The sequence below is a fragment of the Nesoenas mayeri genome, assembly GCF_963082525.1.
Source record: "Nesoenas mayeri genome assembly, chromosome: 2".
Lineage (NCBI taxonomy): Eukaryota > Metazoa > Chordata > Aves > Columbiformes > Columbidae > Nesoenas > Nesoenas mayeri.
Window position 1 is genome coordinate 104,883,246 of NC_137543.1, and position 16,826 is coordinate 104,900,071.

Below are 16,826 nucleotides of genomic sequence, written 5' to 3' on the forward strand. Positions count from 1 at the left end.
AAAGAAGTAGGCACAGACTTCTAAATCAGTTCTTAAACATAGTTAAGCTTATATCCCTGAGCAAATACCTCCCTTAATAGTCCAGGGAACAAGTAAATTACTCCTGCTTATTAGTTAGCTGTAGTCTTATAGGGATTTATTCCAAAACGAGATGTCACCTAACCAACAGAAGGATACAGATAAATATGGAACATGTGGAAGGGAGGGTGAAAAGTTCCTTATTGGTGCTGGGGACTACAGTCAGGGCTGAAGCTTTAACACTTATTGTCCCAAGAAGAATGAAGTTGACCGTAAGAGCTTCTCACCTCTGTTCTTGCAGGAGCTAACTTACTAACATCACTGCCAATGCTGTCCTGTTTTCTATAGATTTCTTTCCAGCAGGAGCTGGTACCACTCTGGGTTGAAAACAACCTCTCCAGCCTGCTGAGAGCCCTCATGGTATCAAAGGCACAAGGCGCAGGGGAGCATCAGGATATGTTTGCTGTCATGCCTTCCTGGTGGAGGCAGCCTGGTGCACAGTTACTCAGGGCTGTACTCAAAGACCTGAATTTTGTTCTGGAGCAGCAGTGCTTAAGTCAGAGCTAAATAAGGAAGAGGAATACACTAGTTGTAGTATTGCTAACTTAGTCTCTTGACAACTGTGAGCTGCAAGAGCAGGTAGTGTTACCCCAGGTAGGTTATGGGTTTGGGTTATGAGTAGTAGGGGGAATGAGGATTTGATCCATCTTTACAGTAGTGCCATCTGGCTGCGTTTCCTCCGAGTCCTTGGTTGTGCCGCACACCTCTGCATCTGCACCCCATAACTAATGTGTTTATCTTGATCACTTCCCAATAATATGAAGATATTGTTGCCTCTCAACTTTGAGCAAAGTCAGACATGAAAGCAAACTGCTTTCCTTAGCTCTGGTATCCTATGCCCTGCTGTTTGCACTATCAACATTGCGTTGACTTTCTGTGAAACTCAATGCAATGGCTACATTATTGAGCCTGTTATCTCTCTGTAGAGAGATAAAGCTCTCTACCTGGAAAACTATATTAATATGATTACCTTTTAAGGGGAACAGGTCACACCAACTTTTGGAATTCATTAAATGCATTATGCATGTCTGCTTTTCCCTTCCTGGTGCACTAGGATGTTTTCCTAAGTATCCTAAACTCCATTAAAGTATGACCTAGGTGCTGCTGATTAGCTTTGATGTTCCCTTCTTACAGAAGGAAAAACAAAATGCACAACAAGGGAGCTCCCCTCGCTTGCCCTTACCCACACCTGCATGAGTATATGGCATCATTCTGATTATAGTTTCAGGTGGAAGAAGCCTACAGTTTATACTTTGGCACAGGACCGGTTTGTGTAGTAACAACAGCTCCCAGGTGGGCTCCAAGGAGCCTGACCTGGTGTAAATATATTTCACACATGCATCCTCTGGAAAACAAATTTTTTTCTGTAAATGGTAGTATATCTTTTAAATAATCAGACTTAAGACTTGTTCATGGCACCTTCCTTTCCCTGAAGGGTCAAGGACTTCTGCCCCTCTACTCTGCTCTGATGGGGCCCCACTTGGAGTGCTGTGTTCAGCTCTGCTGTCTCCAGTACAGGAAAGACATGGACCTGTTGGAGAGTGTCCAGAGGAGGCCACAAAAATGATCAGGGGGCTGGAACACCTCTCCTGTTCCAAGACAGGCTGAGCCATTTGGAGTTGTTCAGCCTGGAGAAGAGAAGGCTCTGGGGAGACCTTATTGCCACTTTTCGTTACTTGAAAGAGGTCTATAGGAAAGATGGGGACAGACTTTTAGCAGGGCCTGTTGTGATAGGACATGAGGTAATGGTTTTAAACTAGAAAAGGGGAGATTTGGGGTAGACATGAGCAAAAAAATTTGCAATGATGGTGGTAAAACACTGGAACAGGTTGCCCAGAGAGGCTGTAGATGCCCTGTCGGTGGAAATATTCAAGGCCAGGCTCTGAGCAACCTGATCTAGTTGAAGATGTCCCTGCTCACTGCAGGGGGGGTTGGACTAGATGACCTTTGAAGGTCCCTTCCAACACAAACTATTCTATGACTATGGTAGGCAGCAACTCTAGCACAGCCAGGGCTCCTTGAGGAGTGAGTTTGTCAGTACTGTGTAGGACATTCAAGGTAACAGTAAATATTGGTCCGGGATCTTGATACTACGTTAAGTGCTATGTTTTTTTGGTACTTGAAGAGATTATTAACAGTAGAGGGACATGCCTCTTTGCCATTGAGGTTATTACTTGGTTTCTACTTTAAACAGTTTTGTTCTTCAGAACTATTAATTATGGTGATGCCTGGGTATTGCTCAAGATCTGGCTAGTAGCAAGCAAGCAAGACACTGCAGAGCTGGAGACTACTCCACAAAGTTTACCTGTCCTCTTGTAGCTGAGGCTATGCATTGAGAAAATGGGCTTCTGAAAAGCAGAATGCGAATAAGAACATATGATACAGTTTAAAGGCTCTACAGAAAGCAGCATTAACTGTAGTGGTCAGACTTCTGTCATTTCTTTTGTGGTAGGCTAGAGAAACTACTGCAAACTGTCCATGCTCCAGAAGGCTTTTTACTGACAGCCTGCGCTGGAAATAGACAATGATCAGAGGATTAAGTATTGTAGTGTGTATACTCAGCCCTTGATGTGGGGTAATGAGTACATCAAGCCTTGTGCAAACAAGTATGTAATCCACTTAGTCAAACTGTTACAGAGCCCTATATTTGTTACGCAGTTTTGCTTTGCTGTGATTAAGCTGTAAAAGGGGACCTTCTTCAGTGCAGAGCAGGGATCTGTGGGCAATGCTAGCAGGAGGCACTGCAATACTGTAGCATCTTGCCTGTGTTGGCAGGTATTTCAGCTAGTGGTGCTGCACAGCTTGTGCATGGAGGTGTCGCAGGAATCACTGCACATCACTGCAGTGCATTTGTCAGGGGAAATGTCTCCCCGTTACCAGCTATGAAGAGCTCCACTTTTCCTGCATGGACCTCTGGTGGGTTGCAGGAAGTCATGCAGACATGGGCAGGAGAAGGGTTTTCCTAGCATGCATGACCTGTCTTTGATATCTGTACCCAGAATCCCACAGAGCTCACAAAGTCAGTTTGTTTTCTCTGGAGGTTGCTCTGTGCTGAAGCCTCTTCCTTTAGAATCAGCTGTTCATGCTCTCAGAGGCCACAGACTGATGCCATGTTAATGCTAGTGCTGGAGTTTGTGTCATGAAGCCACTGTGCTGTTGTCTAACCCTTTGCAGCATTGCTTTCTGCACAATTCCTGAATGTCTGGACAAGCTCTGTAAACACTGTGTCTTTGCAAAGGCTGGGTGAGACTGCTTGGGTCTGGAAGGACATGGCCATTCTCCAGTTTCATTTCTGTGTATAGAGAGGAAGAGATCTGCTCTGTGAATTACCATGAATCCTTACTTCAGAAAGGTGGAAGTTTCAGTTTCAGAAATGCTGTTTGTTCAAATCCCAAGCTGTGTGTGGCTTGATTAACAAAAACATAAAGGAGATAAAGATATGTTTAATCCAATCATGCAAAGAAAACCCTTATCGCGATTGGTAACCCAATACTATGATGGATTTCCTTATGCCTGGGTTTTGAACTGCTGGCTGTTTCTTTATAGTAAAAGCTGATTCTTGTCAGCCTGCTTTTGATTAATGGTCTCCTCCTTGATTTGTCTAAGTTACAGGAGCCTTCCTGAAATTCAGTATGTTTCACTTTACAATAGGTGGGAATTGTTCTGCAATGCAGCCTGGTAAATTGCTGCTCAGAAAGAAGCAGAGTAAGAAAACACAGCAGAAGGTGGGCTCAGAAAAAGGCAAATGATAACGCAGATTTCCATAAAGTCAGAGAAACCAAGGCTAGATGGGAGCATTTGCTCACCTATCCTGAATACTTCACATATCACGCCACAAGTTTTCAGCTGTTTGCTTTCCATATTCAGCTTAATAACTTGTATTTAATCTATGCATCTGTTCTAAAAAAGTTTGCAACACAATCAAAGCTCCACAACTCTATTAAGAGCTGATGCTGAACTAATATTGACCTCTGAACCACAGAATAGATTCAGAAAATGGAACATGTCTCTTGAAAATGGTACTTCTTTGGGTAATGAAAGCAGTTGTGCATTTACTTGACATGTGAAATATTTCATGTTTCTTCTGCTTCTACCTTTGGACAGTAGATTTTTAGTCATATTTTAATGCAGAATTTGGCTCTTCTTTTGTACTTTGAGTTGATTTGCGTATTTTACAGTCTGAAGATGAGCTAACAATGGAAAGATAGCCAGTAAAACTCCACTACCTTAATTAAGCTGTAGCTATTCCCAACCAGCAGATCCTCCCTGACAACCTAGTGCCAGGTGTGTTGAGATTTATTCAAGATCCTTTCAACAAGCCTGAAGGAGCAGAAATAGAACACATAACTACAGCAGATGCAAATCAAGAGGTGCTTATTGGTGTACTAACCAATCCATCGAAAAGTGGCCTTACTGATCTGCCAGCCCCTTTATTTTTGTGAGAAATCACCCTTAATGTTCAATTTGGACAAACTCGTCAATCTTTGCATAGAAAAGTCACATTTTAAATAAAAAAGATCGCAGTGGGCTCTGTTTTTTATTCTTTTACTTGCATGACAATTCTGTGTTTGAGTGGGTTTTTTTCCGTAATAATGCAGCCTGTTCTGCTGAGGATTGTGGGAATGGTCAACCTTCAGCAGACATAGAGTACTTAACTTCAGTCTGAGGGGATCCTGTTGAGCTATAGATATATAAGGAATGAGTCATCCTTTTGGCTGTGGAACACTGCGCTCTGAAACTCTAACTTGTTGATGGAAAACGTACAGCTTGGAAAGAGGCTGTTAAGATAATGTGTAAAAAAAAAAAAAAAAAAAAAAAAAAAAAAAAAAAAAAAATCACAACACATATGTAATCATGAGTAACAGCCAATTACCCATATATGCCAGTAGCAAATACAGATCAATATGGGAGTGCAAGAAAATCTAGGAAAACATTTAGTCTGAGATATGCATCAGCTCAGACGTAGAATAAGTAGACCAGTATGAAGACGTTCTAGTGGGAATTGTGGATCTTGCATTACTGTTTGGGGAAAAAACAAAAGCGGAACTGGACTGGTTTGAAACCTTCCTAATTTTCATCTTAGAACTAGCTCAAATCAGTAACTAACTTAGACCACACATTTTTAATGGTGATCAAAGACTAGAGGAGCAGTGCCTGGCTTGAAATGTGCTCCTTGAATGGGCAAAGAAACTAACAGCTAGATGTAGTTGCTTCATAGACTTCGATTTCAGATAGTCCATCAAATGCATTTAAAAATACACTGCTGGACTCTTTTGTTTGAGACCAGAAAGAAGTGGTTATTATGTTTTTCTCTGCTGTCTACAACATTTGTGCTAGGTCAAGTTTTCTTTTTTCTCTTTTATTATGTTGAACTGAGTGTTGACCTCTTAAGAAAGATTTATCCATCATTATGGTGTGAACAAAGTTTTACTCATCCCAAGTCACAATTTATTAAATGCAGTAAAAGAGTCAGTACCTAAAAATTAGGTGACTGGTTCCTACAGTGGAATGTGAAGTTTGAAGTTTGATACCTGGGATGCACCTACAGGGGAAAAATCCTTCCGGATGGAGAAAATTAAGCATCTCGGACAAGATCTGAAACAAACAGGTGGAGAGTAAGAGAAATCAACCTCCAGCCTGCAGGAGATGCTGAGGAAAGAGCCTGAAAGCCACTTCTCTTCCAGGCTTAGGTAGATTTCTTGAGGTCATGGGAATGGGCTTGCAGTCTGTTGTGATCCTCAGCACAGAACTCTCTCTCTGGAAAGTGGGTGACTGATGTGCTCCATCCAATAATTTCTCCTTAAGCAGGAGGTGTGCCCCTCCATGATTTCTGTAACAGTGGTTATAGCAACTGCCCACAGTCAAGGAGGTATCTTCCCCTTTTCTTCCCAAAAATTATCAGAGAGGATACTCTAGCTCTTTACTCATCAGAGACAGCCAGGCTGTCCCTTCTGTAGCATCTGTTGGAGGTTGGGTTAGAGAAAGAAAACAAACCTTTACTGCATACCTGATGGAAAAGACCAGCTTACCGACTTTGTTTGCAGGGCAGGCAGGTCCTTCTCACCCAGTAGTTAGATCTGACCCATATTGTGCTGGAACAAGGCAGTCCAAGAGAGCATGGAGAGAGGCGATTACTCTGTTACCAGATCTGGTGTATGGGGCTGTCGCTCCCAGCCCACCCAGACGATAGTCTGTATGGCTCAGGGGATGCTGGAGGGCACATTTCCTCCTTATCCCTGCACATACAGCCAAGCAGGATGGAGAAACAGTGGTTTGAGAATTACCTTTCTGGGCTACTTGCTTTGAATGCAAGACTTCTAAAGTTAAAGGGCTTTAAAAAGTTGGGGATGAGGCAAGAAAGTAGTGAGCTGAGGGCAAGAAAAAAGAAAGGAAAGAATGGATGGAAGAGGACAAAGAACCATTGAATGGGAACATAAGGAGAGATAAAGAAACCAACCGGTAGGAAAAGCAAAGATAGTGAGAGTGTTATAATGCAATACTTAATCAGCTGACACATAGATTCATAGAATCATTTTGGTTGGAAGAGACCCTTGAGATCATTGACTCCAACCGTAACCTATATCTAAGCACTAAATTGTGTCCCTAAGAGCCCCATCTATACCCGTTTTAAGCTCCTCTGGGATGGTGACTCAACCACTTCCCTGGGCAGCCTGTTCTAATACCTGACAAGCCTTTCTGTGAAGAAATTTTTCCTAATATCCAATCTGAACCTTCCCTGGTGCAACTTGAGGGCATTTTCATTTGTCCTGTCACTTGCTTATTGGGAGAAGAGACCAACACCTTCCATGCTACAACCTCCCTTCAGGTAGTTGTAAAGAGTGATAAGGTCCCCCCTCAGCCTCCTTTTTTCCAGGCTAAACAGCCCCAGTTCCCTCAGCTGCTTTTCATAAGACTTGTTTTCCAGACCTCTTGCCAGCCTTGTCAGCCTCCTGTGAACCCTCTCCAGCAACTCAATGCCTTTCTTGTAGTGAGGGGCCCAAAACTGAACACAGTATTCAAGGTGGGACTTCACCAGTGCCAAGTACATGGCAACCATCGCTTGCCCAGTACTGCTGGCCACACTATGCTTGATGCAAGACAGAATGCTGTTTGTCTTTTTAGCCACTTAGGCACACTGCCAGCTCATGTTCAGCCACCTGTTGATCCTTTTCTGCCAGGCAACTTTCCAGACACTTTTCCTCAAGCCTGTAGTGTTGCATGGGGTTGTTGTGATGCAAACACAGGACCCAGCACTTGTCCTTGTTGAACCTCATATAACTGGCCTCAGCCCATCAATCCAGCTGGTCCAGATTCCTCTGTATGGCCTTATTACCCTCCAGCAGATCAACCCTCACACCCACCTTGGTGTCATCTGCAGTCTTACTGAGGGTGTGCTCAATCCCCTCATCCAGATCATTGATAAAGAGATTAAACAGAACTGGCCCCAATACTGAGCCCTGGGGAACACCACTCATGACCGGCTGCAACTGGATTTGACTCCATTCACCACAACTCTTTGGGCCTGGCCATCCAGTCAGTTCTTTGCTGGGCAAAGATTACACCTGTTCAGGCCATGAGCTGGCAGCTTCTGCAGGAGAATACTGTGGGATATGGTGTTAAAGGCTTTACTGAAGTCTAAGTACGCAATATCCACAGCCTTTCCCTTATCTAATAAGCGTGTCACCTTGTCATAGAAGGAGATCAGGTTGGTCAAGCAGGACCTACCTTTCATAAACCCATGCTGACTGGTCCTGATTGTTGTTTGTCTTGTATGTGGTGCATGATGGCACTCAGGATGATCTGTTCCATAGTTTTCCCTGGTACTGAGGTCAAACTGACAGGCCTGTAATTTTCCAGATCCTCCTTCCAGCCCTTCTTGTAGATGGGCATCACATTCACCAACTTCCAGTCATCTGGGAGCTCCCCAGGTAGCCAGGACTGCTCATAAATAATTTAAAGTGGCTTGGTGAGCACCTCCACCAGCTCCCTCAGCACCCTTGGATGGATCCCATTTGGACCCATAGACTTGTGTGTCTAAGTGGTGTAACAGGTTACTAACCACTTCCCCTTGGATTATTGGGACTTCATTCTACTCCCCATCCCTGTCTTCTGGCTCAGGGGTCTGGGTACCTGGAGCACAACTGGTCTTACTATTAAAGACTGAGGCAAAGAAGGCATTTAGTACCTCAGCCTTTCCCTCATCCTCTGTCACTATGTTTCCCCCCACATTCACCAAAGGGTGGAGATTCTCCTAAGCGCTCCTTTTGTGGCCAATGGATTTACAGAAGCATTTTTTGTTCTCTTTTGCAGCAGTAGCTAGGCTCAACTGTAGCTGAGCATTGGCCCTTCTAATTTTCTCCCTGTGTAACTTCACAGCATCCTTGTAGTGTTCTTGAGTTGCCTGCCCCTTCTTCCAAAGGTTATAAATTCTCCTCTTATTCCCCAGTCGCAGGCCAAAGCTCTCTGAATGTGATCGCTATGCCCAAGGCAACCTCCAACTCACACATCATTACCCACAAGTCCTTCTCTATTCACAGACAACAGGTCCAGTGAGGCACCTTCCCTAGTTGGCTCACTGACCAGCTGTGTCAGGAAGTTGTCTTCCTTACACTCCAGGAGCCTCCTAGACTGTTTCCTCTCTGCTATGCTGTATTTCTAGCAGACATCTGGGAAGTTGAAGTCCCCCATGAGAACAAGAGTTAGCAATTGTGAGATTTCCAGCTGCCTGCAGAATATCTCATCTGCCTCTTCATCCTGGTGGGTTGGTCTGTAACAGACTCCCACTAGCATATCCGCCTTGTTGGCCTCCCCCTTGATTCATACCCATAAACAGTCAACCCTTTTGTCACTCTCATCAAGCTCCAGACAACCTAACTATTGATATCTTTAAATTTCATCCCCCCACATGATGTGATTTGAAATGCACTAACAGATGAAATGTACCTTTAGAAGTGCTCCAATGGACTCTGAACCTTCCTTTATCTGACCAGGTATACATTCAAGATTCCTATACTGCTTCACAGAAATACTTAACAATACTTTTAATTGTTCTAACTAAATGGTATGTATCTATAAGTGTGTTCGTATTCATAAATACAATTCCAAATACAAGTTAACGGCTGCAGATATTTCCATTTTCCTCAGACGTCCTTTTTTTTTCTTTTTTTCCCTGAAGTTCAGACAAGTCTATGCCCATTACTTCAAAATAAAAAGAAAAGTAACACCTCCAGTGCTCTGAGATCTCCAAGCTTCCTTCAAACCACTTTTTACTTAGAAATGCCCTGAATTCCTCATTCTTTGCCCCTCATGATGTATCCACATTCCGTGAGCCCACATTTTGTATCATGCACCAGTCCCTCCCTTCCCACAAAAACTCAGAATTTCTTCTAACAAATACAAACCTGATATGCTCTCAAGTTTGCCTGAAGCTCTAGAACTCCACAGTTTCTCCCTCATTAAACTCCCTTAATTGTATTAGAGCCGGATTTCGTACCTGGACTATGCTGTTGATTTGTTTCTCACCCATTTTCCCTCTCGCAGCCCTGGGAAAGGGGGTGCAAAGGCTAGCAGGTTGGCTCACACATCCCGCTAAGGTCAGGGCAGCAGCCACAAGAAGAGTTATGTGCCTTTTGTATCTGAGCTCCTCTCCATCCTTTCTTCCACCCTGGTCCCCAGACAAGCAGGAGTGATGCTGGCCACCGTGCACTGCACTCAGCTGTTCCAACACAGTGTTAGAAGCCATAAGGCACAATTATGCTTTACGTAGCACATTCTGTCTCAAAGGGTCACCTCTGCCAGCACCACCCTGCTGTGCTTTCGGCATGTCACCAAACTAATCTCAAGTTTGCTTTCTATCTTTTCGGGTGCTTTCCCTTACAGTAAATCAAACCGAGAGACTGCAAGTACAGTATGCAAAATAAAACCCTGCCGGGTCTGCTCGATGGTGCAAAAGACTAGTCAAGTGCAGTAGTGGGAAGGGGGGAAAGAGAGAACGAGGAGATCAATCTGTAACTGACTGTGAACAATCATTTGAGATAACCCACTACCTTCGGACCAGCCAACACTTACTTCGCCTCCAATGCTATTTATAGCTCCCTGCTTGGATAACTGTATGGTCACGGCTAGTTGGGCAGAGTTGTTCCTAGTTTTTCTCTGGCAATATATTCTTCTCTGTATCCAGGAAGAGCAACGAAAGCCATGTCTGCAAAGAAACAGTTTTAAGAACAGCAACAAAAAGCCATCATTCCTCCTGCTAGTGGCCCCGCTGCATTCTGGGAAGGTAGTATGCAAATCAGGGCGGCCTCGGCTCTCACCGCCCCGCCCGTCCCCGGAGGCGGGGCTTGCGCAGGCGCAGTGGGCGAGAGACAGAGCTTTAACGCGTTCCAGTTTACTTCAGCTACCGTCCTTAGAGTGATCCCATGGCTGGGATAGTGATAGGGAGCGATACACACCGCAGTGCGCTCTTAAGGCGTGTTTCCTTTAGATGTTTGACCCACAACTGTTTTAAATTGGTGTGGAATGACTTCTTAAATTGTAGATCGGTGTTTTCAAGACAACAGTGAAAACTGTTTTAGGTGACACTGTTAGCAGCACTTCTTGTTTTTTCCCCTACTCAGGGTTTCAGTCCTAAGAGAAATGCCGTGTATCTCTGTGAAAACTTGGTGTGTTTTCTGGGCTGGAAAAAACCTGTGAAGTATCTGGAATTACACAACGTGTCTTCTTTTCCTTTCATAGTTTCCATACAATTTAGACTTTGGGAGGACTCTTTCTCTGTTAGGAATTAATTAAAACTACTTTATCTCTGCAGGCTATAGGCATTTGTATATTCAGAATCTTCCAATACCTTTCCCCAGGGAATGCTTGCTAAAGAAATAGCTCAGCTTTTTCAGCTGAGGTAATGATGTAGCATATTTGCAATTATTATTTCCTACACTAATCATCTAAGTTTGCATTTCCAGAATTCAGTTTAAATGACAAAACAAACTTCTAGTAAAAGGGTAACTTGGCCTATGTACTTTGAGCCATGTTCTGTTCAAAGTGTTTGTTTTGCCTTAATGTGACAATTTTGTAATCCGTTAGCCTTATGCTACTTCCCTATCACTCAGCTAAAAGAAGCTGAGTAAATTTTACAAGAAACTTGGTATATCATGAGAATATTATTTTTACTATTTTTGGTTACCACATTTGACTCTTGCAGGTTTATGGTGTAGATGTGGCCAAAACAATTGTGATTAGTCTAAAGACTGATGTGGATGCTAGGAAGGCAACAGTTTTCCCTTTGCAGCTTATTTTGGGGACCTCCTGCACCGGTGTAGATAACCCTTTGGCAGAAAAATAGCAATGTTTCTGTGGCACAAAGACTGTTGTGCAGAAGGTAAAGGAATGGGGAAGGAGCTCTCTAGCATCTGCCTCTGGAACTGAGATTAATGGCTGATGGCTGCATTTTGTCTCCCCAATGGATATTTCAGTGGTATTCATTAAGTTACCTTAACCTTTATTTCTTTTTTTCCTCCTGCTAAACTCCATGGGTCTGAGATGAAGAAAAACAGTGGCTCGGTAAATAAGCTACTCTAATCCTAAAAAGACCTATAAGTCTGGGAGAAGTGATTAAAAATTCCTAATGAAATTTCCACTTGAGTGATCAAACCAAGAGCACATGATTGCATGTGGCAATACCTCTTTCCCTATCACTGACTTTTATATCACATTAATTTGTGTGAGACTCAGCTGTTGCAGGTTTTATCACATAGTAATAAAAAGTTCACTAGGTTTTCCTTCACAATATTCCAGTAATCAATATTCTAATAATTGATACTCTGAGTAATTAAGAAACCAGTCTATAAAATTTCATTTGAAACCTAGCAGCTTAATACAAACATCATAGCTTAAAAATGTTCTGAAGAGAAGGTATTTTCTATAAAAATAATAATCACACAAATATAAAAGGCACTTTGTGGCATAATTACCTCCAAACATAAGGTACAGTATGAAGACTTGCTGTCCAAAATACATGGTGAGTCATGTTTAGTAGGAATTTATCTGCTGATCTAGTGACTGCAAAGCCAACCATCGGGTGTAATCAGCAGAGCTGGCTGATACATTTTTAGCAGACTTCCGAAAACTTGAAGTCATACAGTCCTAATGTTTAAAAATTTAAATTTTTAATTCCCCCTCAATTCACAACAGCTTATTTTTTGAAGAGACTGCTTTTAGGGTGACCTTTTCCTACATTTTTTGTAACTAGTATACATGCAGCCTTTACTGTTTACAGTGATTGCCTTTTCTTCCTCACCTAATTTGTAACCTTCAGGACTATTTTGGAAAACAATGGTGTAGTTTCTACATTTAGAGTGTAGGTACTACCACAGGTTTTGCACAGGCCTCCCAGATGAGGATAAAACTTAATCACTGCTTCTGTTTGAAGAAAGGGTGGGTTGTTAAGGCTTTTAAAAATAATGCTGACCTGGTTGTACCTTGTGGCAGAATGCAAACCCCCCTCTCTCCCCCTCCCTCCTTCAGTATGGAAGGAGTAGGCACATCTCCCTCTCCCTCTGCTACTTGAGGCTAACAGCTTCTTTTGTTTGGCCCCAGAGCCCTGGCCAGGGCCATTAGGAGAAGGGAGTGCTGAGGCGCCAGTGAGCCGCTGGGCACCTGTGGCCAGTGTGGGGGATGTTTGGAGGCTTCAGGGGCACCCACAGCCAGTGTGGGGGTGCAGAGAAGCTTCTAGAATGCCTACAGTCATATCTGATCAGCCAATATAAAAACGGGATTCTCGTCGAGACTCCACCCATTGTCGTGGGTCTCCTAGAGCACAAGCAAGATGCTGCCGCCGAGAGCCCCCCTCCCCGGGATGGAGACTCCGCTTGCCTTGCCGCCACGGGTGTGAGTAAAACTTCTCACAGGATTGCAAGTATATTTATACTATTCTCTGCACATATGCACGTATAACTTTCCGTGCTCAATATGAGCACGTATAAATTGATCCTCGCAGAATCGCGGGTGTATTTTCCTTCTGTAATAAATAATGGTCAAGGTTGTTGAACAAATCGAGTAGGGTTCAATCATATTATGCATATCGTTGTAAGAAGTAATTGCGTTTGTGCAAGTTTCATTATATTCTGTAAAAAATAGTAGTTAAGCCAATGACCGGATGCCGGGCCCCAACCAAGCCAACGGCCGGATGCCGGACCCCAACCAAGCCAATGGCCGGATGGTGCAACAGATAACAGAGTGGCCGGACGGTGCAACGGATAACAGAGCTCCCAGATGGTGTAACAGATAACAGAACTCCAGAGGCAGAAACACCAAGCGACACCCAGCAACATCTTTCACTGTCGACTAGCCAACCAGGAGCTAACTCGTCAGGGTGTCCCAGCGCGTGAACAAGTGTATAACATATATAAGCACATACGAAAAGTAGAGTTGTGTGCCATGGCGGAACTGAGCTTCCCCTGGTCACCCAGCGCTGTTTTGCCTAATTACTGCTTGCTTTAAATTCGCTTGCTCAATAAAATTAATTAATTGGCTCAAAGACTTGTCTTCATTTATAACAATTTTTGGTGCCGTGACTCGGATTAAGGATTTCTCGGAGGAACTTCTAAACTTCAGGGAGGCGCCCCGTCCCAGTTTCAGACGGCCCTGGAGTGGACGAAGGATCGCCCCGAAACCTTAACCTCCGAACCCTAAATTCAGGTAATTAGGCAAAAGAATCAAGCCCCATAAAACTTTGTGCACGAAGAACCGGATGAAGACCCCAGGGAGGGTAAGTATAGAAAGCGATTCCGTTCGGTTGGGGTGGGTTTCCTGGAGTGTGCTTGAACGAGACGCCCCCCCCCCCCCCCCGCCTTTTTGGGGAGGAAGCGAAGCGAGTGTGGACCCTGCCGTAAGGCAGGGCGGGACTCTCTAGTAGTGCGGTTCTCATTGCCCGCGAGGGCGTGAGCCACGAACGAGGGGGGTGTGTGTGTGTGTGAAAGAAGGCACTCCAGAAGATGGGACAGAGGAAGAGCAAGCCCTCTGATCTCATGGGGAAGGGACCCAAGGAGAGGTCACCGGATATTCCCCGAGATTCCCCACTGGACCTTATGCTCAAAAATTGGGAAGGTGCATTTTGCACGAGAAACAAGAGTAAAGAGAAAATGGTATATTATTGTATGTATGTCTGGGGAAACCAGCAGTGCCCTAATTGGGATAATCAAAACCCGGAACACAGGGACCATATGGGAGATCTCCGCACTATAATCGTACAACGGATTAAGGAATCGGTCCCTCAAGGGCAGAACATAAATAAAGCCTTTAATGAACAACAAAAGAAAGATGAGACTCCCACAGAATGGTTAGAAAGATTAAGAAAGAGCTTGCAGCTTTACTCCGGGATAGACCCTACGACACCGGTTGGGCAAGCTCTTTTAAAAACTCAGTTTGTGGTGAAGTCATGGCCGGATATTAGAAAGAAGTTAGAAAAATCGGAAGATTGGCAAGTAAAAAGAAACCCGTAGGATATTATTCCAAATTATTAGATCCAGTTAGTCGCGGCTGGCCTACCTGTTTACAGGCCATAGTTGCTACTGCTCTCTTAGTCGAAGAAGTCAGGAAAATAACTATGGGAGGAGAATTAAAGGTATACACACCTCATAATATACGAGGGGTATTACAGCAGAAAGCTGACAAATGGATTACGAATGCTAGGTTACTGAAATATGAAGGAATCCTATTGCACTCTCCTAAGTTAGAGCTTGAAACCACTAATTTACAGAATCCAGCCCAATTTTTCTATGGGGAACCGAGTGAATCTCCTTCCCATGATTGTATCAGGGTAATAGAATATCAAACCAAGATAAGGGAGTATTTAGAGGAAGAGGAGTTGTTATGTGGAGAAAAATTGTTTGTAGATGGATCATTGCGGGTAGTGTACGGGAAAAGGAAGTCAGGATACGCTATAATAGACGGGAACAGTTGGACAATTAAAGAATCGGGTCCCCTTAACATAAGTTGGTCGGCACAAGCCTGCGAACTATTCGCAGTATTGAGGGCATTACAGTTGTTAAAAGATAAGAGAGGAACAATATTTACGGATTCTAAATATGCATTTGGGGTAGTTCACACGTTCGGAAAAATTTGGGAAGAGAGGGGCCTAATGAATTCTCAAGGTGAAGGATTAATACATGAGACCTTAATAAAGCAAACTTTGGAGGATAGAGACCAAAATGAGCTGGGTGAAGTGACTCCCCTTAGCCCTCTTGAACATAAGGACACAACCGAGGGCTGATACAGGACTTTCCTCCTTTGAAATGTTATATGGAGTGCCCTATGATTTGGAGAAACCAATAGAACACCCTAAAGTGGAAGAAAAGATGTTACAAGAATACCTTATAGAGCTCATGAAAAGGAGGCAAGAACTGTTAAAGCGAGGCCTGGTGGTTCAAAGACCACCTTTAGATATAGCAATACATAGTATTAAACCAGGAGATCAAGTACTCATAAAAACATGGAAGGAATCATCGTTAACCCCTCGCTGGGAGGGACCTTTCCTTGTTTTACTCACCACAGATACCGCAGTCTGCACCGCGGAAAGAGGTTGGACACACCTAGTCGAGTAAAGGGTCCTATTCTGCACATAGACTGGGAAGTCGCCGGGAAACCGGATGAGTTGAAGCTGACCTTCAAGAGGAAACAGACACGTGACGCATAGCCCTGGATACCAGGCTTTTTATGGAGAATTGTAAGGAATTATAGAAGTCGCACATCGCATGTCCTGTATGTAAGCAATGCAATCCGTGGGTATGTCGCGTGTGTAACGGGTGTGGGATACAGCAGTGGAAAAAGTTTCCTTATGTTGTACGATGGTGTAATGAGTGATGGGGAAAAACCTTAGATACCATTAGGATATTAATAATCACTGGACGAGAACATAGCACGGATCCTAGTTACGAATACCGTAGAAGAGATTGGTACAAAACTGTTGCACAATTAGAGGAAGAACTTAGGGATATAGGGTGTAATAAAACTATTCAGGTACCCTCTGTTTGGACTGTAAGTCCAGACATTTGGGAAATAACCAAGAGGAATTGTAAGAAGCATTTTGGTAAGAAAAGATACAGGAAGTGTTCCAAACCCTGTGAGGATTCGGGACAGTGGCCAAAACCTTGTATTCGAAAATAGCCCTATTGGGTTGAGTATTAGAAAGTGGGTTGTGACAGAACAAGAAGAGAATTCAGGAGGCAGTTCCCTGAAGACTACAACTGCTGCCAAGAAGATAACTTACCCGGCTACTCTGAAGCAACAGAGTAGGCCCAGGGCAAGGCAGAGGGGTATCCTTGTGGGGATTGGCAAGTGCCTCCGAAAACTTCTAAAATAAAGCAGCTCCATTAAGCAGAACAACGCTCAACAAAATGAACCTCCACTGGCTGATTTTCAGCCAACTAAGGGCTGGGTCACTCTCCCTAATCCTCCTTACCTTACCGGTAATAATAGCAATAAACCAAGGGAGTTCCCATCAACCTTTTAAATGGACCCTCTATCGATGGGAGGACCAAACGATAATACAACAACAAACCACATCAGGGTCACCCTCTTTTACTCCAGCCTTATGCCAATTAGTTCAGGTTAAGCCATGCCTTAACGAAATGGGGTTTTATATGTGCCCTAGCACAGGACCCTCATTTTGTAATACCCCAGGACACTACTATTGCGCTTACTGGGGGTGTGAAACAATTGCCTCAAATTGGCAGATTCCTCAGGCCAATGTGGAT